Source organism: Pinus tabuliformis, chromosome 8 (genome assembly GCF_031772625.1).
Source record: "Pinus tabuliformis cultivar Carrire ecotype Pingquan chromosome 8, CPIR1, whole genome shotgun sequence".
Taxonomy (NCBI): Eukaryota; Viridiplantae; Streptophyta; class Pinopsida; order Pinales; family Pinaceae; genus Pinus; species Pinus tabuliformis.
The window spans coordinates 788,458,607-788,483,256 of NC_142294.1; positions in this window are offsets into that span (position 1 = coordinate 788,458,607).

Genomic DNA, 24,650 nt, shown 5'->3' on the forward strand with positions numbered 1-24,650 from the left:
CCCCCAAACATATGAGTGTTAGGAGAAAAACGTATGACCAAAGTACATTGTAAGGACATAATCACTAGACAACAAAGTGGAGTTAGAGAGAGAAATAGAGAGAGAGAGACCAATGGAGCTGAAGCAAAAGAGGATAGTGACAGAGGGGTGAGACCAATGCAAGTTTCTTTTTATGTTGTGGTACTAGATCTCAGTGAGGCGGGGGAGGCATACCTATACCTGTAGAGATAACTTAGTAAAAAATAATGATGTGCCCAGAAATATGAAACTGAGCAATAAAATACATGTCCAATGGTACATGACATGCTGGCATAACTATCCAGAAAATAATACAATGTGTCCCATATACATAATGCGCCTAGAAAAAACATAAGCCAAGATTGAATACAATAACATCTAAGTACATGAGATATAATGTCCCTTCCCTAAAAAAATAGGTGGGAGGGAGGGTAGAACAACTGAAGAAGCCCTGTTGAATAGGGAAGGGCTCTGCAAAACTAAATGGATCATCTGAAAGAGATATGCATGCTATGAATGTTGCAAGTAACAGGAACTAAACCCATCAAATCCGCAAAATTGCATCTGAGGCTATAGTATAATAGGAAGGAATCTGGGCATGTGGGGCGCTACCTGAAGGGCCACCCTCTCATGAGGTCTGAAGCATCGCACACACACCCAGGAATCACTAGTAAAAGCTGTTGCATCACTGGACCATCAAGTGTATTAATCACAAGCATGAAACAATCAAGTCAAAAGGAAATGATGATTCCCTTTGCTTGATCTGAGGCACCACACGAGAGTGGAATCTGGAACCAAGATATACTGCCCTCTAGGCCTTTCTTCTGGAATAGATGTGTTGATGTTGATAGAATAGGGCCCATCATAGGTCAGTAAATGAGGATCCTCAACTAAGGCATGAAGGAAAATAGTAATGTGACTGATGGAATGACACTGGGGAAAATGGAGAAAATGGTACTAAGGGACAAATAGATGACTTCCATTGTCAAAGCATAAAGTGCACGGTTGACCTGGCAACGACTGACTCGACTCCGGAGGGCATGGTGGACAATATGACTAAAGGCCAAAATGGGAAACCCAAGATGAATGGTATGCAAAGGTGGATGTAATATTGTGACATGATACAATGGGATGTGAAATAGACTCCATGGATGCAAAGGTGACTCATCACGGATGCTCTGAAGAAGGGTGACTCGATAAGGCTACCACACAGAATAGGCCCAGTGGGGAGCATGAAGACATGAGTGAATGATGGTTACTCATGACAAAAATCGACACTTGAGTACTCAATGAAATGTTTTCAATGGTGCTGACGGTTCTTCAAACAACGCTACAATATGGTCGCAATGTGCGATAAAAAACTGTGAGTTTTCCTATAAAAGGGTGGTTTCCATCTAATTTGAGAGGAGGAGAAGGCACTAAATCTTGTGGAGATCGTAGTGACAAACCGACCATCAGAATTGGGATCTGCGAATTTCAGGCAAGGGGCCTTACTAGTCTAAAGATGGCCTTAATGCTTGTTGGAATGATGGTTCTTGGTGAAGAATTAAGGGAAGAGGAAAACAAGAATGAACTACTAGAGAAGGTCTAGAATCATCCTTACCCACTAAGTCAAACATGGGGATTAGGTGGTAAAGGTGGTATGACATAGAGTAGAATATTTTGTATATGGTATCAAACGTCTATGATATGTGATGTGAATATGGCTCGCTAGAGAGGCCGGTAAGAAAAACTATCCAAGGAATGGGAGGATAATCGACCATATCTAGATTCGGTGGGATCTAAGCTAAAACTTATGTTAATCAATTGAGAAGATGGCCAGGTGAAATCCATCAGACCATTATCTCCTTCCTCCTCGACACCTCGTTCCACCTCACTTCGGACCCTCAACACTTCTTGACTTGTTTTAAAAAATTGTTTGAAATATTTCATCCCCGATATCCCTTATACCTCTTATCTCACCGCAACTCATTCCCCTTCCCATTTTGGAATCCTCCAATTTCGTAACTCCTATTTTAATCATCCTTTCGAAACTTTCCTACTCTGAAATTCCATCCGTTATGCCTCCCACTTTATATTTTAAAGTACTACTCCTCATATCAATTTCGAGAATCTTAAAATGTTCCCAAAATCCATTTAAATCATTTTTAATATTTTTTAATAATTTTTAATTTAAATATTCTTTAATGTATTTTAATTAAATTAGTTTGTAATTTAATTTTAATTAATTTAATATTTGTAGTTACTTAAAAATGATTAAATTTTAATTATACAGTTAATTACAATTATTGATTTAATTAAGAATTAGAATTTTTAATTAAAGTTGTCTAATTTTGGTCAAGGCATCCATTTTTTCTAGAATTCTTGTAATTTTAACACTTCATTTTTGGAGAGGCATATCTTAAGATTTACTTGGCCAAATGAAGCTCACAATAGCTCGTTGGAAAGAAAAGATTGTGGAGAATAATATGGGAATGATAATTTTGGAATATTTAATCATTTAATTAACCAAAAAATTATCAGAATATAAAAGAAAAAATTTCCAACAACAATTGTTTCTTCAAATTTAACCTGGACAAATTTCATTGGTTGGGGAAAACTATTGTCACTAACTCATCCTCCAGAATTATTCAAAAACTAATCAGATCCATTTGAATAAATTGTGGCATGGAATTTATTTGGATTTTATTTATTTTAATTTAACAAATTCATCAGAGTTTGTTTTTCTGATTTCTAATTTATAATTTAAGTTATTTTGGTTTTGATTGCTTTGTGGCAAGAGATCAGTTGGAGAAGTTTAGATATGAGAAATTTTGGAGCAATGGAAAGAGACCAGCAAAGAAAAAAAATGAGGAATTTGCAGCTCATTCAAGATTTGGAAAAATTACTCTTAATAGTTCCTCATTTTTAGTTTTGATTTTTGTAATTAAATAACAGTTTGGAGAATGAAGAGGGAGTTCCTTTTCTCTGCAACTAGAGACTCTGAAAGCACTATTTTTATAGGATATTATAGTTGTAGGTGAGGGGAAAACTTTATATCTGAGGTTTGAAGAAAACTCTATGATTTTTCTCGTTGTGAATTTACACTTTTGTAGTGTACTGTGAGTTGAATTATGGAGAGACAAAGAATTTTTTATTTTGAAAGAGAAGCTTCATTTATACTATTGCTAGAAAATTCTCCAATGAGTTGAAGTTGCTTAAGGACTTCAAATTCTTGTAATGAGATTTTGGTATGATTTTAATTAACTTTCATTTTATGTGCACTGTTGTCTGGGATGTGAATTAATTATTTTGTTGCCAAATTTCGTGCATTTGATTTTAATTCTTATTCTAAATAGTGTATGGAATTCTGATATTGAGAATTATTGTCGTCTTGATTGTTTTATGCTATTGAAGTTTTGTAAGAGATATCTATGAGGATCATAACATAATTAGAACTATTACGAATTCATTGAAATAGAAATGTATTGAGCAGTAACTATTTATTGTTTAAATATATTCCCATTTTTTTTGTCTTTCATTATTTGAATGAACTACTTCTTTAATTAATGAAAATTATATAATGGATTCAATCATATAAACAATCCTCTTTCCCCTGGTTAATTAGTTCATCTTCTCTAGAATTGAGAGAAGGTTATCCTTTTCCAATTCGAGATAGGATTAGATTTACTTGCATCTTAGAGTTAATCGGGATTTAGATTTAATTCTTCATTTCTAGAAGTCCCCTTAAGCAAGGCAGAGCTTAGTTGCATCTTGGCTGAGTCGTAGAGTCAACTTAAGGATGACTTTCTTGCGAGAGCTCTGCAAAAGGGTAGATCTGATTTCTCTTTTTCTATTGGCAAGTAATAAACATATTATAAGCCAACAGACAGGGAGAGAGGGTGACTGGACCCAATTGAACCAATTGGAACCACTGCATTAAACAGATAAGAGCTTAGTTAGGGCTCTAACCAGGTGGTCTCCCTTATATGTTGATGAGGTTATTTTTTACCATCAACATTTTTTGCATTAGAAGAAGGGCCTTACAACTTGTTGCCTTTTGTAGTTTTTGTATTTTAAAGTTTTATTTTATCACAATGGATCCTCCCAAACTTCCCATTTGGATTTATATCTATGGACATGCATCTGTCAATACTCCACCAGAAATAGTAAGACACTTGTCAAAGGTAAAATTTAACAGTAAGAATAATGCTTTTTCATTTGATTATGCCTTACAGCATATTCAATTTTTAATTTTCATGATATTGATGAAGGTATTTTATACATATTTTTTACTCTTACATTTTCATAAAAAGCCAAAATATGGTATCAATCTCTTCCAGTTTCCTCTCTTCATAGTTTGGATCAATCTATCACAAAATTCCTTTATGAATTTGATGGTTATGATTATGAACAGGTATGTGATGAACTTGAAGATTTATGAAAGTTCCAAAATGAATCTTTCATAGATTTTACTATTAGATTTCGATTAAATTTCTTAAAATTCAAAGTTGAAGATAAACCTTTAGATATTGAATTGATGGAATGTTTTGAATATGTTTGTTCTCTTCCTTGCATTCCTAATCCATATGAGGTAATTTCAAGCTTTCATGAATTTTCTTCAACTTCTATTAACATGATCAAAAATTATGATATGGAGGTCCATACTAATCATGATAAAGTTTCCTTTGCCATGTATGCTAAATTCCTTCATTTAGTGCACACATATTACAACATTAATGATGATCATCATACTCTCCTACATGTTAATAACTTTCAATCATAAATCTTGGAATATTTTGATAATCAATTGCAAGAAGATACCAGTAACAAACTTGAACAACTAGCTACCACAAAATTTGAATCAACATGAAATGAATTCAGAAAATCAACTAATAAATCAGCAAGTACAAGAAAAAATTGAAAATTACAATAATGTACAATTAGCTACAGAAATTTCTGAATATGATCATGTTGATCAAATACAAAATGCAGGGCATCCAAACAACAATCTTCAAGAAACCATAAGTAGACAAATGAATGATTAGGAATCTGAAATTCGTAATGGAGAAAACACACAAGATTCTCCAAACTGACATATTTTCAGGTTCGATGTCTCTAACTCTCATTTCTCTCTTTATCCTAATATTTTTATTGATAGAAATTCATCTTGATTTTGCATTAATTTTTTTCCACAAAATAGAACGATTGATATAAATGAATTTCCTATTAGTTTATCAAGGAATACAAAAACTTATTGATCATTCTTCTGACATTAATGAAAATCTGCTCAATATTCCTTCTTGTTTTGATGCATCATATGGGAATGAAGAGAATTATAGTGAATTTCATGACATCAGTTATGATGATTACTTTGACATTAAAGATATTGATTTATGTTACTCCCCATTAAATCCTCATGATCAAAGTCAAATCATATTTGAGAATGAAGAAAACTTTAATTCAAAAATTGTTTCAATAAACTCTCATTTTCAAAAATTAATCGTTTTCATGATTTTAGCATTCAAAAATTCATCCCAATTTATGATTCTTATGATGATCAAGTTCTTGCTCCTATTCATGGTCCTGAATATTTCCCTCTTCCACAAGTTTATGTTGATAACCTTTCTAAATGTATTATCTTTGCTACTTATTGTGAGAAGGAGCTTATTTCAAATCAGTCCCAATTGTGTTGTAACATTAATGTAAATTATGAGTTATTTACATTATTTTTCCTTCACTTATTCTTTTTTATTTTAGATTTGTTTTATATTTGCATTTTTCAATTTTTAGATGTCTTTTGTTGGCATATTGATCAATTAAGTGTTGAACATTTGCAATGTGCATTACCAGAATATGAAAATGAATCTCAAGATTTAAATTATGACCATCAAGATCTTTTTGATCTTCCAATTCCATTTGATGGGCATATCTTGTCAGCTTACTTTTCCTTCTAGAGTGCATTTTCAACATGAATCAACACTTTTGAGTGCATTGATCCAATATGACCTGCTATCTAACCCAATTGAAGATCTTTAGACATATACATTAAGCCTCCATCCACACTTCATTGATCCATTTCAAATTCATTTGGAATCTTCATTTTCACAGAAGATTTCTAATAGTTTGTCTTATGTACATAGCACTATTGTTTGTTCAACTTCTCTTTCATTTAGTCTCTTACATTCTTTATCAACTGCTCATCCTTATTTTTATGATCCCATAGAGATTTGGTTGGAAGAACTTTCCAAGAGAGAATGCTTATAAATAAGTTATTTTCTGTAAATATTTTAGCAACAAATGTACATAATGCGTTCATATTTATTTATGTTAGGTTTATTATAATTGTATTTTTGTTACCAATGTTTGATCTGTACATACATGCAGGAAATAAAATGCTTGAATGGTTACATTGGAAGTATGACTATACTTAGCGACATATTTCCTTCCATTCAGTTAGGAATAGTATTAGTTTAGTTAGTTTGTTGTCTTTTGTTTATTTCTCCTTTAATAATACAGGTAGAAGAATAAAGCAAGCAGCCAACTTTTTCTGAGTCATAAACATGTTTAGGGAAGTATCTTCTTTCTCATCAGAATTTTTTGTACTTTATATTAATGCTTCTCTTCATACTTCTTTTCTTTGCAAATTTGTGAGATGAGGCAATAATCATATTCCACTTCTTATTGATGTGGCTAAAATGAAATGCTTGGCTCCTTTTTGCTCAAATTTTTTATGGGTCTACAGCTTCTCGCATTTTAAATATTAAATCAAAGAAGGCCCATAAGCAAAGGAAAATTTCACGGAGATATTGCAGCAAGTTATAAAATGATCCTATCCACGATTTTATCTCTGCCCATTTTAAATCTTACATTTTCCGAGTTGAGTTGAACAATTACATTGCACTCATTTATCTTACATCCACTTTAGTCACATTTCATTTTTTTGAGATGACTCGGACCCTCTAACGGGTAAATCTTGGAATCTTGATCCTCTGTTTTTCATTTTCTGAGATCCTTTCCTAGAGAATTCAAACTTTCAAGCTTATCAAACTCTCGGTCCATATTATATCATAGATATTTTAAAATATTTTGAGATTTATCATCTGAGTTTCAAAACCTCAGAAACACATTTTATCAAAAGAATTTTAAAATACATTCTGATATTTTTAGCCTGAGATCTACATGGCCTTTCTCCTCAATTGTCATGTCCATTATGCTTGATTAAGAAAATGGTCCCCACTTCACTGTCTTTGCTTGGACATTGCGATCTCAGAATCTCATAAGATGATTTAAATCAAAAAGTGGTTGATGAGATTTCCTATACGAGACTCCATCTGCCTCAATCATATTATTGAATCTCAAACTCTTTTTCTTGAAAGAGGTAATTTACATACAATATGATATTTCTTTCCGAGATTTTTATTTCCCTTTATACTGAGCCTCTTAATATCTCATATTTGTGAGATATCGGACTAATGAAACTTCATAGACCTCTAGTCAATTCATTCATTACTTAACAGTCTGACCTATCACTATGTTCACATGGAATCCTATTTGATTATATTTGTATCTTTACGTTGATATTCATATTATCATGATGTTTAAGAGCTTGGATGCATTTTTTATTATATATTTTAAAAACTTCCTAGCATTTATTCCTCGAGATGACTAAGTGTCTTTTGAGATATCCATTCTACATGGTGTGTGCACATGGATTGTTATGGTTGGGTATGCATTTCTTCAACTTGGAGCCATGACTATTCTTTAAATGCAGTTTTCTTTAATCCTCAAATATTCTCATAGTCTCGGAAAATTTTTACAAACCCCATTTTAAATATGAGATCCGAGAATCTGAATTCCACGACACCCACTTAATTAATATAGCCCACAATCTCGCTTCATTAAAAAATCCTATTTTCTCTATATCATCTTAGAATCTCGCAAATGTGATTTAAATTTAATTATGAAGTCTTTCCGAGAACCCAACCTTCGAGTGACACATTTTAACCTTGTTCATATTTACGATATTTCGGCTCCATTTATTCCTTTTTTCTTTGATGCATGCATGCTTGGTTGATTTTAATGTTCATATTTTTGTCAATTCACATTGTTTGTTGAATTTAATATGTAATTGTCATTTCAAAGCATGCATTATGTTAACATGACAAATCAGTAAGAAAACAAGAAATATACAAAGGTAACGAGTCATTGGTCAATTTTGATTTTCGATGTTGGTTTATTGATATATCGCTCCACTTCAATGATATGCATCAATTCGAGTCATCTTCATATTTATATACTCGCAAACCATTGTTACATTTTTTGGGACTTGGTCTTGATTCTTGACATTTTATGAAAACCTTGGAGTTGATATGAAATCCAAAAAGACAAAGAGAACAATTGTCGCTGCAATTCATAGAGAAGCACATCTGCATTCTCATTTCTGATGGATTTGGTTTACTTTAGATTCCTTGAACATGAGACATCATTTTTCTGGCTTTACTGCTTGATTTAATAAGTTATGATTTTGGGCCAATGAATACTTCATTGAAAGCCACTTCTTCATGCTTTTAATTTCAATTAAAAAAAGGTTATCTTTTGTTGGAGAAAACAATATTTCTCAGGTAAAACTAAATGAAATTCTCTAATGGTAAGTTTCATATGCCCACTTTCATCTTTTTATATTTCTTTACATTTTTGTTTCATTTTTATTTTTAGTTTTGCTTGTCTTAAACTCTGTTTTGCAAGACTTCAAGAATTTTTTCACACCCCTTCTTGTTCATATTTAGCACTAATTCTCCTTGTTGCTTGCTTTTGATTTGTGGAGAGCAGTTATAATGTTCATAAAATTTTCTAAATTGGGAAGTCCCTGAACCTTCAGTTTGTTTCACAAGTATTGCTTTTATTAGAAAATTGTTAATATGTTCTCATGCAAGATTTGTTTCACTAGTACAATTTAGCTAATTAATTACCAAAAAAATAACTAAATTTTTCATATAAACGACTATTTTTCAGTCGATGACCAATAGTAGCTAGTTTACAGTATCGTATAACGCGACCAACTTTTAGTCTTTTTTAGCTTAGTCATTAATTGCTGGTCTCAATTTTATCGTATAGTAGTATATTTAGTCATAGATTTGGTCGTTAATTTAGTCATTAATTGTCACAATTAATGACCAAATATACAACAAAATATATTACTATATGATCACCCGAGAAAACCAATTAATAACCAAAGAAATATGACCAAAATGTTGGTCGTGTTAGAAAATACTATAAATTAACTACTAATAATCATATATATGAAAATTTTAGTCATCGTTTGAAACCAATTAATGACTAGAGAAATATGACTAAATTTTGGTTATGTTATAAGATACTATAAATTAGCTACTAATAGTCATATATATGCAAAATTTAGTCGTCATTTGTAATCCCAAATTTATCATTTGCAGTGGTCATTTATATTTTTTTGGTAGTTTCATATTCATTATAAAAACAACCAATTTAGTAGTTTGTATTCATTTTATTTACTTTCATTAATAATATTTATAAACGATTAATTTAGTAGTATATTCATTTTATTTATATTCATCATTAATCAATATAAACTACTAATTTAGTAGTTTTAAATCAATCTTATGTGTTCATTATTAATCAACATAAATTAATTAGTATGATTTTGTGACAAAGTTAAAAAAAAATGGCATACAATGTGCATGTTCATCTAATATGAAAATGCAAAGTTACATATGTTAATTACAATATTAAACAATATAAAGTGCAACTATAAATAATTTCCACCACATAAATTATATTATATGAAATTTTAAGTATTACAATATGAGTTTCCAATTTAATATTGGCTGGACTACGATTTACACATGAAATATTGTTTCATCACTTCAAAACATTATCATTGTGTTACCAAGGCATTATAGGTGAATTCACCAACTCTGAAAATTTGACCATCAGTATCTATATGTATGTCTTATGTTAGATATTGGCTCTAAGTATATCACTAGAATAGTCCTCTTCTCTCTCTATTTTTGCATTTGTCGCTCCAATGTTATTGTTCTCCTCTTTCTCCAATTCTTGCTTCTTACCATCAATACTGAGTTCCTTTTCTGAAAACAAAAAAAGATACAATTCATAGTGTAATACATGAAAGATGATGAATACTATAATATAAACCAAATTAGACTATAAATGATTTATACGACATATACCTCAACATCAGCAATGTCAAAGTCATTTTTCCCCATAAAAGCAAGAAACTCGAACAAGTTTTCTTCAGTTGGGCAATAGTGGCCACTATGTAGCTAGATGACCTATATAAACAAAACAAATAAAATGTCACCATAGAAAATAACACCTTGTTAACTTATTATTCAACCTTCAGGGAAAGCTTAGGCACAATCATGCCAACTAAGTTACATGCTAAAAATATTAAGTTGTAAATAACTTGTGAAAACAAATAATCTAAAGCATGATGTATAATCCTTATCATTTTATTTGTAACAACATTTCATTCTCTAACGCATGAACTTGGTAAAGTATATAAACAGCATGTGATCAAATAACAACATGAAAATAAACTTTTCTAATAATCATGAAAATATTTTAACACAAAACAATTAAAATGATTTCAATCAATATCATGTAATACTAATTTCATCTTCAAGCTTTGGCTATTTTTTAAATGGACATGATACCAAGTATTTTCAATTTCATAATTAAAAGACAACAAAATAAAAATAAATGTTCAAAATACAATCAAACAATAAAGAGAGGATATCATGGAATGGACATTTCAATTATAAAAAAATTGTTCACTTGTCCATCGATGTCTTGTCTGACATTCCTAAAACATTTGCTTGCCCAAAATAAGCATGAGGTGAAAAAATCACAACATTAAAAACCATAGGAATCCCTACTAGAAACATTTCCAAATTCAATATCTCAGGTGCAAAATGGATCTCCAACAGCAAATGAATCATATCCAAGACATGCTCTGCATTGTCTCCCCATCCTTTTTCCAATCACATTTCCTAGAAACTGCCCATACTAGAGCCAAGTAAAAAAATAAAGGCATTGACATTTGTTTTTATCTTTTATATCTAAAACTTTGAAGCTGATTTGTTTCAAGAACATATTAATTCATATTAAAATGCTTCCTGTCATGAGAAGGTATCAATCAAGTAGGACATCAGAAATAGCACTGTGAATTTTTAATCAATTCATATTATATATCTCTAAAACAATCAGGTCATCCCACTATACTATTTGATAGATATTTATTGTGCATATAAGAATAATGAATTAACTATCAAACACAATGATGCAATATATTAACCGAGGAAAGAAAAATGACATGGTTGTGGTATTTGTGTGCTCGAAGGAAATCCAACAATGGTTGCATACTTTCTTTATCATGAAATAGTATTGAAGACAAATGTCGGTTCAAAAATTGAACTCCATTACCAATGGAATATGGTCATGTTAGGCAAGGAAAGGATGCATTGAAGGGATCAAGATCGAGCTCCAATACATAGTTATCCTTGTCATTGCAAAGTACAAAGTTGCCATCATTTCCTTATCCAGGTAAAAAGAAGAGTGTATTTGTGCACCTATGATAGTATATGGAAAAGAGAGCACTAGTGTACCCTAGAGTACCCTATCTCTCTCCCCCACAAATACTAGTGTATCCTCAACACTATTGTACAAACTACTAAAGGTTGACATTCTTTATTATAATTAACACTATTGTATAATGTTCTAACTACAACCCTCCTAAAATAAGAGAACTATAGTTGGAACACTATCCAAACCACATGGATAAACTAACTCTAAAGACATGGAAAAAAAAAAACCTTGAAAATCCATGAATTTTACCTAAGGGGCATGACAACACCATTTTGAGAAGAAATTTACCAAAGAAATCATTGCCCATAACCTTCTCCTTACTTCCAATAATTATCCTCTCTCTGAAAATGCACTAAACCCCACTCCCAATGCTCCAAAACATAATTAAAATGGTTGGTGTGGTTGTGGTAACTATTGTTGTGAATAAAATGAATGATAGGAAGAGATTTCTTACAGGAAAAAAAAATAACCAAGACAAAAAATGTTGATGTCAATGATAGACTCAATTCAATTCAATTCTAGATGAATGATTGAACAACATAAAGACATATTAACCTTAGATTTATTAAACATGGAGAGATATAGAAAACCAAAATACAAATATTTTAATACTTAATACATCTCTTAACTATATATATATATATATATATATATATATATATATATATATATGTTTATTTTTATGGGAGTATTGTCTTCAATAATTTTTTTGTTTTATTTATTTATAATATTTACGTAGTGACATATCTCAGCTATATTGGCCATAACATGTACCTAGCTTCTTTAAATTCAGTTATAGAACCCTCATCTAGTTACATATTTCATCCATATTGAGTTGTAAAGAGGACCTAGCTATTTAGGAGAAATTGATGATCCTTCATGAGACATAACTAGCATTTGGCAAGGGCAAATGCTAACTAGTATAAAGGTACCTTCTGTGTAACTGAAGGGAATTTTATAATTAATACCTTCTGAAAAGTGGATGGGGCACTATTACACAGTAATTTGTCACTGTCTTCATCTCAGTCTTCCTACTGTGTCATGAGTCCAAAATCATTCATGCTCATGCTCTCTAATGTTGCCAAATGACCCACTTTGCCAAAGTTTTTGCATCATCGTGTCTGTTGTCCAAATAAATGCGCTGACGAGCGCTCCAAAATAGTCCATACGCGTTGCCATCGCGGAAGTACACGTGATTCCCGCAATGGTCGATTTTCATATGACAGCGGAACTGTTGCTCTTATTTTCCCGCGATGACATGACCTTCTCCGTTATGCAGTAGCGATGTCAGCGCGCTAGACCAGTTATTTACCCGCGATGATCTAGTTTGGGCGAGTTTGTTCTAACAGACGACCTTCCAGATGACTCCAGACCTGGTTGTTGGCCTTGTTTATGTTGCCCTCCCTTCTCTGGCATGGTTGTTCCGTCATTTGTGCTACCTTCCTTGGAGATAAGCTCATATTCCCACCATTCATGGAGACTCCTTCTCCTATTTAAGCTTTCACCATTGCTATGAGCTGCTAGTTTGGAATTCTTAGTCTTTGGAGTGTTGGTTATAGTGTTGTGAGCTTGATAGGTAGCTGGTGTGACAAGTGTGGGATTGTTTGAGAGCTTGAGGAAGGTTGTGAAGTGCTTTTGATCTTGTGTGAAACTTGTGAGTGAGAGAGACTTGTATTGGGAGATCCATCTTCAAGGGTGAATGTTTGAGGAACATGCTGGCTAGACCCTCCTGAGAAGGCTTGTGACGTCAAGACCTGGGTTGTAAGCTTACTCTATTTCATATTTAATACAATCAATGATGTTTTCCTATGTCTCGTATGCAATGTACTAGATAGCTCATGATTTCTTGACTTTATGGGTAAATAGTTCTTTGTTGTATCCGTTTATGTGCTTTGTTGTATTTCCTTGCTTTGTTTCAGGTTGATTACTTGTTAGAAAGCGGAAGTTGGAGCAGCGCAACGGAACTCCATTGACCATCGGTTGACGTAGGCCTCCAACTTGAACTATTTAAGGAGAATTGTTGTTGATTTGTCCTTGTTTGTGACTAGACCCACTCTAGGGCTAGAGGGATTGCCTCTGTCCGCAGAGGGAACACTTTCCTGCATCACAAATTGGCGACTCCATTGGGGAGCTGGCCATTGCCCCTTTTTTGTTCACTCTTGCATTGAGTTTTTGTTTCGGTCTCTTTTCAAAATTTTGGGGATTAGTTGTCTATTTCTGGGTTTCCTGGCTTGGTCTGGGAGATGCTTTATTTGTTTAAAGATTGACTGTTTTGGTTTGGGAGTTTTTGGCTCGACTGTGGCTGTTTTTGAACATCATCGCGCTTTTTAATTTAACAGTCGCGTTGTCATCGCGCCACCCTTTTTGTAATTTCCTGTCCATCGCGTTATTACACCTAACAGTCACGACGGTTCTGTAAATTGTACCATCACGGAAAAGGCATGTATTTCCGCGCTGACATCGCATTGTTGCTGTGTGTCATTCTTTATCAGCGCATTGTTGCTGTGTATTACCCACACTAATTGCTATAGAATTGAATTTCTTCAATTCTGCCTCCTGAATCTGTTAGTCTTGCTAACCCCTACTGTTCTCACTTGGTTTATGACTTGTTTTTCACTGTCTAGACGTTGAAGCACTCTCTTGTGAGTTTTGTTGAGCGAATCTTGCCTTTTTGCTTTGTGACCTAGTTTTATTGTTCCAAGTTTGCTGGATCAGCTTTGCTTGGTTGCTTGTTTGCAAAGATTCGTTTGCTGCTTGCTGTTGGTTTGATTGAGCCTTCCCCTTTGCTTACTTTTGGTTGATTATCTAGTGATCGTTGTTGAACCAATCTTGGCATTGTTTCGATTTCTCTTCACTACCCGGACATAGATTACAATTGTTTGGGGTCAACCGGTTTTCCACATTTGTTTGTTGCTTACTGATTTCTTTAGATTAAAGGCATCAAAATCAAAAATTGCATCTCATTTAGCATGCGAAAGTGAAGGAAAATTTGCATTTCAAGTTGCATATTAAAAAGCGAATGTTTAGATCTCTCATTAGTAGTATCCATGCATTTTAGGAATTGATGTCTGCTTGCATTGAGTGACTATGTGTTGACTTGGTTTTCTTAGTTTGGGAATGATCTCTCTACCCTCCTGTAGGTAGGTGCTCATCGAAGAAAAAGGATACTTCATTCATTTTAGCTGCATCCTAAGCTTTGAAATTTACATACAGTAAGGCCTGAAAACTAAAACATAATACAGGATCAACGTTAAAATGAACTGAATAAATCTAACAACGCATTGGAACATAACGCACACATTTAGAGGTCTAGACTAGAGACGTGCTCCGACGTCGTTAAACCTAGTTACTTTTGTTTCACTCAAGGTTGGGTGATTCCTACTTCCGTGACTCAATATTGGTCTAGTACAGATTTGAGCTCCCACGTACCGTCGAGTATATGGGGAGACCCCACTAGGTTATCATCCTTTATCCATAGGAAGCCGTGTCTGCCGCCTTACAAGCCGTAATGCACCGAACATAGCATTCGGGAAGATTGACTTTCGTACAGAAAGTCCTTGGTTTTCATGTGACTACCAAGGTGTATATGCAGTTTTACAGATTTTTTTGGTAAACCTTTTTTCCTAGTTCTCCAGAGTAGTCACTTTCGTTCCTTTGTGAACTCCCTAAAAGAAAAGGTCCATCTGAGCACTTGTCACTTCAAGCTCATTAAATATTCAAAGGTGACTAGAGTCATCTTTTTTCCTTTTCTCGACTATTTAAAAATGAAAAGGTCAAATTTTGTTCTTGTATCTTAAAATTTATTCGGACACGATTCACATTTACCCGGTTAGATCTTGTTTGCATTAGCTTGAGTATGGTTCTTTCTCGTTAGTTTGCCTAGGATCTTTTGAAGTTGTCATCCTGGCGGAATCACCGATCCCATCTCCCGTTCCAAGTGACCAAGGGTCTCCTTCCTCTGTTGCTCCTGAGGTACTAGTTGTGAGTGATACTCTCCCTATTATTCCGAGTATCCAACCAATTAACTCTCGTGCTCCAGACGACAAGGCTTACGAAATTCACTGGAACCCCGTTTGGGAGCCTTCTGAAGAAGATATCCCTCCTACTCCCCCTTGGTGTCTCGGTTCCAATGTCTTCTTCTGACAATAGGACATATCCCCTGTCACAAGTGAAGAATTCGTTGCGCTGAGCGGTGAAATTCCCACCACAACGGAAACTACACCTTTTCCTAGCACCCCTCTTGGTGTTATGTTGCCTTTATGCTACAAGGCGTTAAGGGATGTTATGTCTTCTAGGACTCCCTCTACGAGTTCTATATGGTCACACGCCATCACTCCGACCTCAGAGTCTTTTATTCCTCAAATTCACAATGTGTCTGTCACTTCCGTCCTGACTATTCCAACTGTTTATGTGGCGTCTTCAACCCCCATTGTCGGTGCTATTACTGCATCCTCAGTTGTGAGCACTGCTGCTAGGTCTTCCTCAGGGTCAGCTTACAGTGGCCCATCGGCATCCGTACCCAGAGTTGTTAATCCTGCGGTAAATGCCTCACCTTCTGTTGGTTCCATTCCAACAGGGGGGGCATACGATTAGTATTTACAAGCTGTCCAAAATTCGAGCTCGCAAGGTCCGTTCCATTACTACGATCCCGTAGGACATCACCTTTATCTTGCCAGATCCTTGCCATCTCAGCCTACCATTGAGGTCTCGGTTCCATTATCCGTTGCTTGGGGCACCACCACTTATCATGGTGGCCAAGTATCGCCTGCACATCTTCAAGGACCGCCTAATCAAGGCCAACCGTCTTACATGCAAACCTCTCAAGGGCAGCAGTATTATGGGCAGTCTTATCCAGGGAAACTTGGAGGCCCACAAGGACAACCCTTTCAGGGACAACCTTCGACCTCTGGTGGTCCGTCTTTTACCTATTTTGCTCAACCTTCTGGTAATCCAGGACAACCTTACATGCAACGAGGTCAGCCTGGTGTCCAGCAAGGTTATCCTTTTGGGCAAGTTGGTCAACCTTACGTTCAGCAAGGCCAACCCACTGTCCAGTATGGTCAAGCATCTGGGCAAGCTGGTCAACCTTACGTTCAGCAAGGCCAACCCACTGTCCAGTATGGTCAAACATCTGGGCAGGTCGGTCAGCCTCAAATCCAATCAGGTCAACCAACTTCCCAGTCCACTCAGCCATCCGATCCATCAGGACAACCCTCAGTTGTGCAAGGACAACCCCATACCCAGCAAGCTCATCCTTCTGGGCAAATGGGCCAACCTCAATCTCAACAAGGTCAACATTCTGGCCAGATGGATCAGCCTCAACTCTCTCAAGGAAATCCTTCTGGGCCTGCCCAACCGGGCACTCAAATGATCGTTGCTTCTCAATCTCAACCCGGTTTTCAGCCCCAGGCTGGGCCCAGACCCAATTCGATCTTCAGATGCAGGTTGGATTTCAATCCCAACCAGCCTATCAAATGTAGCCTGCTTCTCAGGCTCAGTTTGGAGCCCAGCCGCCTTATGGTTTCCAGCAATCCCAAGGGAAAACTCAATTTGCCCCGTACCAGAATTACCAGCAACAGTATGTTGCTCCTGCATGTCAAGTTGGTAATCACTGGGTTGCTGGGGGGCGAATCTAGGGTCAGCCGTCCAGTTATGGCTATAACCCCTACGGGCAAAATCCCTACCGACAAAACCCTTTGGGGCCAAATCCGTCTGGACAAAATCAATGGGGGCAACCAACAATTGGTTGGAACCCTAGTGCTACCCCTTACCTGCAGCCATAGATGTCCTTCAATCCTCAGTTACCTTTCTTAGCAACATTGGAACTGCCAAAAGTGTCCAAATTGACTAATGATCCTATCCTTCATAATCCATTCTGGCCACCAATTCCAACCAAGATTCTCAGTGATTGTCCCAAATTCGATGGAAAAGTTGGAGAAGACCCCCAAGCCCACGTTATGACTTATCATCTTTGGTATTTGTCAAATTCGTGGCTTGACGATTTAGTCCGGCTCCACCTCTTTCAAAGGACTCTCACTGGCTCTGCTGCTAAGTGGTATATTGAGCTAGCTCGCGGATCCTTTCAAGATTTTAACTCATTGGCAATGGCATTTTTAACTCATTTTCAGTTGCCAATCCGATATGAGATGGAAACGCATCTCCTCACGTCTCTTAAACAGGATACGGCCACGCACATCTCCAATCATATACATGAATGGAGATGGCGTCGTCGTTTGATTAAGTTTTGGATTCCTGATCAGCTCCTAACCGATTGGTTTACAACCTCCTTTGTCCCTGCAATTGCACGGGACATCGCTATGGGGGCATGTGTAACTGAAGAGCAGGCTATTGCGCGTGCTCAGTACCTTGACTTGGTTTATTCCCAGTCTGGTACCCTATATGATTATTTTCCTGACGCCCCGAGGCCCGGAACTTCCAAAGCTCCGCCCAAGCCATCTGTTGATGGTGTCATTGGATCTGTTAATCCGTCCTCTAAGAAATCTTCCACGAACCCTGGGAAGAAAAAGTCGAATGCTTCGAACGAAAATACTTCTCAGGCTGTGTCTAATTTTGGTAATACTTCCGAGGTCAACGCCGTCCAGTCCACCATGGCAGACAAAGCCTCGAAAGGAAAGAAGAAGGGAAAAGGAAAGAATAAAGCGGATCAACCTAAGCAGGATTCCCCTAAACCTCCACCCGAGGAAGGCACCAAACGCAAGCCCAAGTACCCTTGTCTTATCTATGATGAGGATCACTATACCAAAGACTGCCCAAGGCGGTCTAAAGTTAGTCGTTTGTTGAAAGGTGCTCCTGGGACTCCTGCTGTGCTCAAAGAGCCTTTTCCCTCACAGCAAACGCAAATGGTGGCTGATCCATCTCAACCCTCTTCTTCCTTTGGTTCTCAAGTATTTATGGCTGGGACGATCCCCATCCACATCAGTACTCAGGCAAAAGAGTATCTGTCGCCTGCCGGGAAAGAGCCTGAGGTCCCCTCCAGCGCTCCTTCGTCTAGTTCTGGTCCGCTCCATATCGAGAGACCTAGCACTGAGATGCCCATCCAACCCCCTCCAAAAGGTGTACTCCGGAAATCTTCTTACAACCCTAATGCTCGTGCCGCCCAGCACTATAGCATCATTGAGGATTTAGCTCAGGCTCCGTCTGCTATGTCCGCCTTAGAAGTACTCCAGAGCTACCCCTCTCAGAGGAAGTCCTTGCTATCGGCCATCGGTAGCATAGACCCAGCCGACTTGGATCTGATTACTTTTGACCTGGACAGCCATACACCGACACTACCTCACCAAATCGCCTTCCTCATACAGGTCATTATCAATTCCAAAACGATTCATCGTACAGTCATTGATGAAGGCGCTTCAACTTGCATCATGTCTATTGCCTGTTGGAAGGCTATTGGTTCTCCGACACTAAGCCAATCTCCTACAACCTTGGAAGCCTTTGATGGGAGAGAGTCTCACCCTTATGGTATACTCCAACGTTTGCCCATTTCTTTGGAAGGGAAGACGGTCGAAGTGGAAGTTGAAGTTTTTGATGCTAATCTTACCTACAACCTCCTCCTTGGACGTAGCTAGACATACGCCATGCAAGCCGTGGCTTCGTCTCTTTTTCGTGTCATTCGTTTCCCTCATCAGGGGAAGATTGTCACCATAGACCAGCTCTCCTTTTTCGCCTCCTCTTCCGAAGGCAACGTTCCTTTTGTGGAGCATACCTCCAAACCATATGAGAGTGTGGGAGCTGGACTTTTTAAAGATCCTGCCTTGATGGGTGTTTTTTCACTCCCACCTCCTAACGTCGCTCCTATTAATATGATTTTCGTTCGCTCTGATCCATGGATTCTCCCTCCCCCCTCCCCCCCGCTAATCAAATAGAATCTTGGGGTGATAAGATGCCATTGAGTCCTACTGAGCTCAACTACGTCGAAATCATTGCTGCATCAGCTCCCCCTTCCGAACCTGCTCCTTCGAGCAGGGCTCCCGACTCGTACGTTCATTCCCCTTGGCTTGGAGATGACGCTTCTTCGAATCCTTTAAAGAAAACATTTCCTTCTGATGAAGCCATTATCGAGACCATGTGACTCGAGGAACCTCCTTGGTTTGATCATCACCATCGTTCCTCGTTTCTCCCTGCCCATCGGGAATTGCTTACCTGTCTCGAGCGGTTTGCTCCTTGTCTCCCATCTCAACCCCTTCAAACACGTATTCAAGTTTATCAAGTGTCCTCTGAAGGAAATATGGGAAACATCACGCAGACCCAACCCATCAACATCTCTGCGAAACCAGGGATTGTCGAGCATATTCATATTGGAGTCACTTGCACTCCAGAGGAAATTCAGCTCTATACCGATCTTTTTCACGAATTTCATGATGTCTTTGCTTGGTCCTACGAAGAAATGCCCAGCATTGACCCTAGCATAGTGGTGCATGAGATACCTATGTATCTGGGTGCTAAGCCTGTTCGCCAACTTCTACGCCCCGTGCACCCCCAAAAGGCTGGAGCCATTAAATCAGAAGTTGAAAATCTTCTTAAGGCTGGTTTTATTTACCCCATCCCACTCACAGGTTGGGTCTCCAATATCGTCCCTGTGAATAAAAAACAGGGTACCATTCGAGTCTGTGTTGATTACCGTGACATTAAGCGGGCCTGTCCTAAAGATAACTTCCCCACACCCTTCATTGATCAGCTCATTGATGAGTGTGCTGGGAGTGAAATGTATTCATTCATGGATAGTTTTCTGGGTATAACCAAATCGATATTGCGCCCGCCGATCAGCACAAGACTGCCTTTATCTGTCCCTGGGGAACTTTTGCCTGCAAAAAGCTCCCTTTTGGTCTAAAGAATGCCGGTGCTACCTTCCAACGTGCAATGTCCTATGCTTTCCATGACATCCGTCACATTGTACAACCATACCTGTATGATCTACCAGCTAATTCAGTAAAACGCCAGGACCACCCCACTCATCTTCGCGAAATATTTCTTCGTTGTCGACACTACCACATCTGGCTTAATCCTCACAAGTGTGTCTTCTACGTTGAGTCAGGCAGACTTCTCGGGTTTATCGTCTCCTGAGAGGGCATTCATTTGGATCCCCTTAAATACGAGGCTATTCTGAATCTTCCTCCCCCTGCTTCTTTGTAGCAATTGCAGAGCTTGCAGGGCAAAGAAAATTTTTTAAGACGATTCGTTCCGAACTATGCCGAAGTGGCTAAAGGCTTTACATGGTTATTGAAGCGAGATACCCCTTTTCATTGGGATGTCGTCGCTCAAGAGTCCTTCAAGCATCTCAAGGGTCTCCTTGTTTCTGCTCCATTGTTGCATTCTCTGAATTATCATCGTGACTATACTCTGTATTTGGCTGATGCCGATACCACTATCGGCATGGTTCTCGTTCAAGATGACGATGATGACACTGAGCATGTCATATATTACCTCAGTTCCAATCTCTTAGATACGGAAACTCGATATGCTTACGTCGAGAAGTTGGCATTGGCCACCATTTGTGCCATCCAACATTTCCACCATTATATCTTGTTGCGTACTACAACCGTGATTTCTGATTGCAACCCGATGACGTACATTTTGTCACGTCAGTTGCTGAGGGGCAAATACTCGAAGTGGATCATCATCCTCCAAGAGTTTAACTTGGAATTCACCACTGCCAAGTCTAAGAAATCCCTTTTCTTTGCTAAGTTACTTTGCTCTATGCCATCTCCTACCACACCCTCTCAGTCAGAGGACCATATCCTGGACGAAACTCTGTTCCTAATTAGCACCCTCGATCCCTGGTACGGGGATATCATTGTATATCTGCAGACGTCCTCTTTTCGTCCTGCTGTGTCCAAGGATGCTCGGCGACGGATCTGTCATCAGTCTCAGCCCTACCGTATCATTGGGGACACCCTGTACTGTCTCGGCGCCGACTCCATTCTCCGCCGATGTCTAACTTTCGAGGAAGCTGAGCGAGTTTTGAATGATTGCCATTCTAGCGCCTGTGGTCATCACATGTCCGGATATGCTACTACTCAAAAAATCCTCTGCGCCAGTTATTTCTGGCACTCTATCTTTAATGATTGCATTCTTACCATCTGCTTCTGTCATGAGTGCCAGATATAGCAGCGGAAGATGCGTGCGCCTCCCGCTCCATTGCACCCTGTTGTCACCGTTGGCCCTTTTGCAAAATGGGGCATTGATTATATGACCTGTAACCCTCGCTCGGCCGGGGGGCATGGGTATATTATTGTTGCCGTCGATTACTTCACCAAATGGGCCGAGGCGATGCCCACATTAACTGAAGACGGTCACACAGCGGTGCAATTTTTGTTCAACCACATTATTTCACGGTTTGGAGTCCCTCAGGCCATCGTCACAGATCACAGGAAGCGTTTCCGTAATCACATGATGACCGAGCTAACAACCCAGCTAGGCTTATGGCATGATAGTTCGACTCCATACTATCCTCAGGCCAACGGCGAAGTTGAAGCCATCAACAAGGTTTTGGTTACGATGCTTCAACGTACCATTGGCATGCATAAGTCTAATTAGCACTTGATGTTGTTCCCCACCTTGTGGGCCTACTGAACCTCTATGAAGGATGCCACTGGTTTCACTCCATTTCAATTAGTTTACGGACTAGAGGCTACCCTTCCCATCGAGTGCGAGATCCCTTCATTGAAGTTGGCCGTCGAGTTACTTCCCAACACTACTCCGGTAGAAGAACGCCCTCTTTACCTAGAACGGCTGGACGAGACCCATCGGCTAGCCTCCCTAGCTATCGAAGCACAGAAGAAGAGAGTGAAAACTCACTTCGATCATATAGTCCATTCTCGTTCTTTTGTTGAGGGAGATTTAGTCCTGCTATATGATCAAGTGAATGATAAGCTGGGGGCAGGCAAACTCGAGCCCATGTGGCTAGGGCCTTATATTGTAAAGAGAGTTTTGCAGAAAGGGGCATATGAGCTAATTGACTACGAAGGGAATCCTCTCGATAAGCCCCGAAACGGGTTGTACTTGAAAAAGTACTATGCGTGAATTCCATGCACTTTGGTTTTTACATACGTGTGTTTTAGAAGGTGTTGTGTGTGTGTGTTTTCATGTTTTTGGCTTGGTGTGTGTTGTTGGGAAAAGTATCCAATACGGAATGACCCTATCCCACTCTAAGGGTGATAGTACCTTAGCAACAACTGAATGCAAAGCTATTCAAAATTACTTCTTTATGAGATGTAAGAGAGAGGAGAAAAGGATCCACTAACCGTTGTCTTCCGCTAATGGTTGATCCAGTCTTCCCTCTTTGCCGCTTGCTCCCAGATCCTTGCTCTTTCACTGGCCCAGCTACACAAAGATCTTGCAAAAGCACAAGAAAAGGAAACTACAAGAAGCATACATCCATAACTGATTCAAGGATTAGCATAAATCAAATATACAAGCATCAATTTGCCATAGAGACGCATGCATATAGAAGAACCTCAAATGCTTTATTAATGGAAGAAGTAAAGTTCTGAGAGTGTTACAACCATAATAGGCCCAATCCAGCAACACCTCCCAGCAAAAGAAATCTCCTCTTCACCTCCTTCAAAGCAATCACCTAATAGTTCTATACTCAGACCAACAGCACTTCCTTACTTGCACAAAATTCCAGCCTCCCTAGACCTCATGAGAGAGCTCTATATATAGGAGTTTTGGAGAAAGGATGAGTCAACTTGAGGCTGGCATGAAGCTGACTAGTTTCCTCTCCCACTTCAGTTATACTTCAGTTCTTGAGTCCACTTGGAGTTTCTTGCTTCCACTTGGAGATCTAGATCCTCTTACTCATCACAAGGTGAATTCCCTAATCCAAGTGTCATTTTGGAAGCTTCCTGGGCATTTGACACCTTGCAGAATGACTGTGCCACTTGGCCAATCTCGCCCAGCGCAGGTAGCCTTCATTGCTTTTGACATTCAGCGCAGGTACAGAGTGGAGCAGTTGACATTCAGCGCAGATGCTCAGTGGAGCAGCTGACATGATCCAGAAATAGCTTGTTTTTGAGTGTTTTCAGGTGGAGAACTGATTTTCAGTGCTGTGGTTTGCTGACCTTGTTCCTCTAGGGGTAGGAACAACATGTTTAGGGACTTTGGATCCCTTAGATTATTGACATTTCATGCTTCATGCTGTTAGGCACAAAAATGTCTATAACAGTTGCCCCCTAAAGTATGAGGTCGTTTATCGGGTGAAATGCTTTATCAGGAGGATCCGAAGTTCATTCAATCGCTGAGAGGTGCCCTGTAATAAAATACAATACAATACATTATTTTTCATTCTGCTTTCATGATCTAGCTGAGGCGGACATTCCCATGCTCAGCTTTATAAATTCATTTTGGTACATAGAACAGATGATCGTCTGGTGGTAGACTGATAATTCTCTGCTGAAATTATCATCCTTTGAGTAGGATGATCATCTGTTGTAATGATGTACATAACAAATGTCTTTATATCCTGAATATATATCGCAGCCCGGATGGATGAAACTAGATCCGGGGTCTTCAAACTCGTTCGATCTTCACTCTAAGTACAAGTCGATCCATGTGAGAATTGCGCTGAAGTCGAACATGGAAAGACATCGCTTGATTACCGGTCAATAATGTAAACCGTTAACAAGCGCGAGAGGAATCACCAATAATGACAATGACCCTCAAGGTACTGCAGTACAATTCACGTGGTGTGAATAAAGGACTTGGCGTCGAACACCACGCAAAATCTTTTGGTCGAAGGTCATTGATGTATACCTGTCGCCGGAAGTGAGAAACTAGCCATTGAGGCATGCAAGCTTCAAAGTACTGGGGGGGTGTTCCTAGATCAACTTCTTGGATAATGAGCTGAAGTCGACAAGAAGCGATCCGTCAAAGGAGGGCCTTAATGAATCCCACATCAGTGACACGGAACGGAGCTAATGATTTTAGTGGAGGTGAAAACAATCTGTGAAATATGATTCAGGGTGGCGATCATGGGTGGATGAAGGATA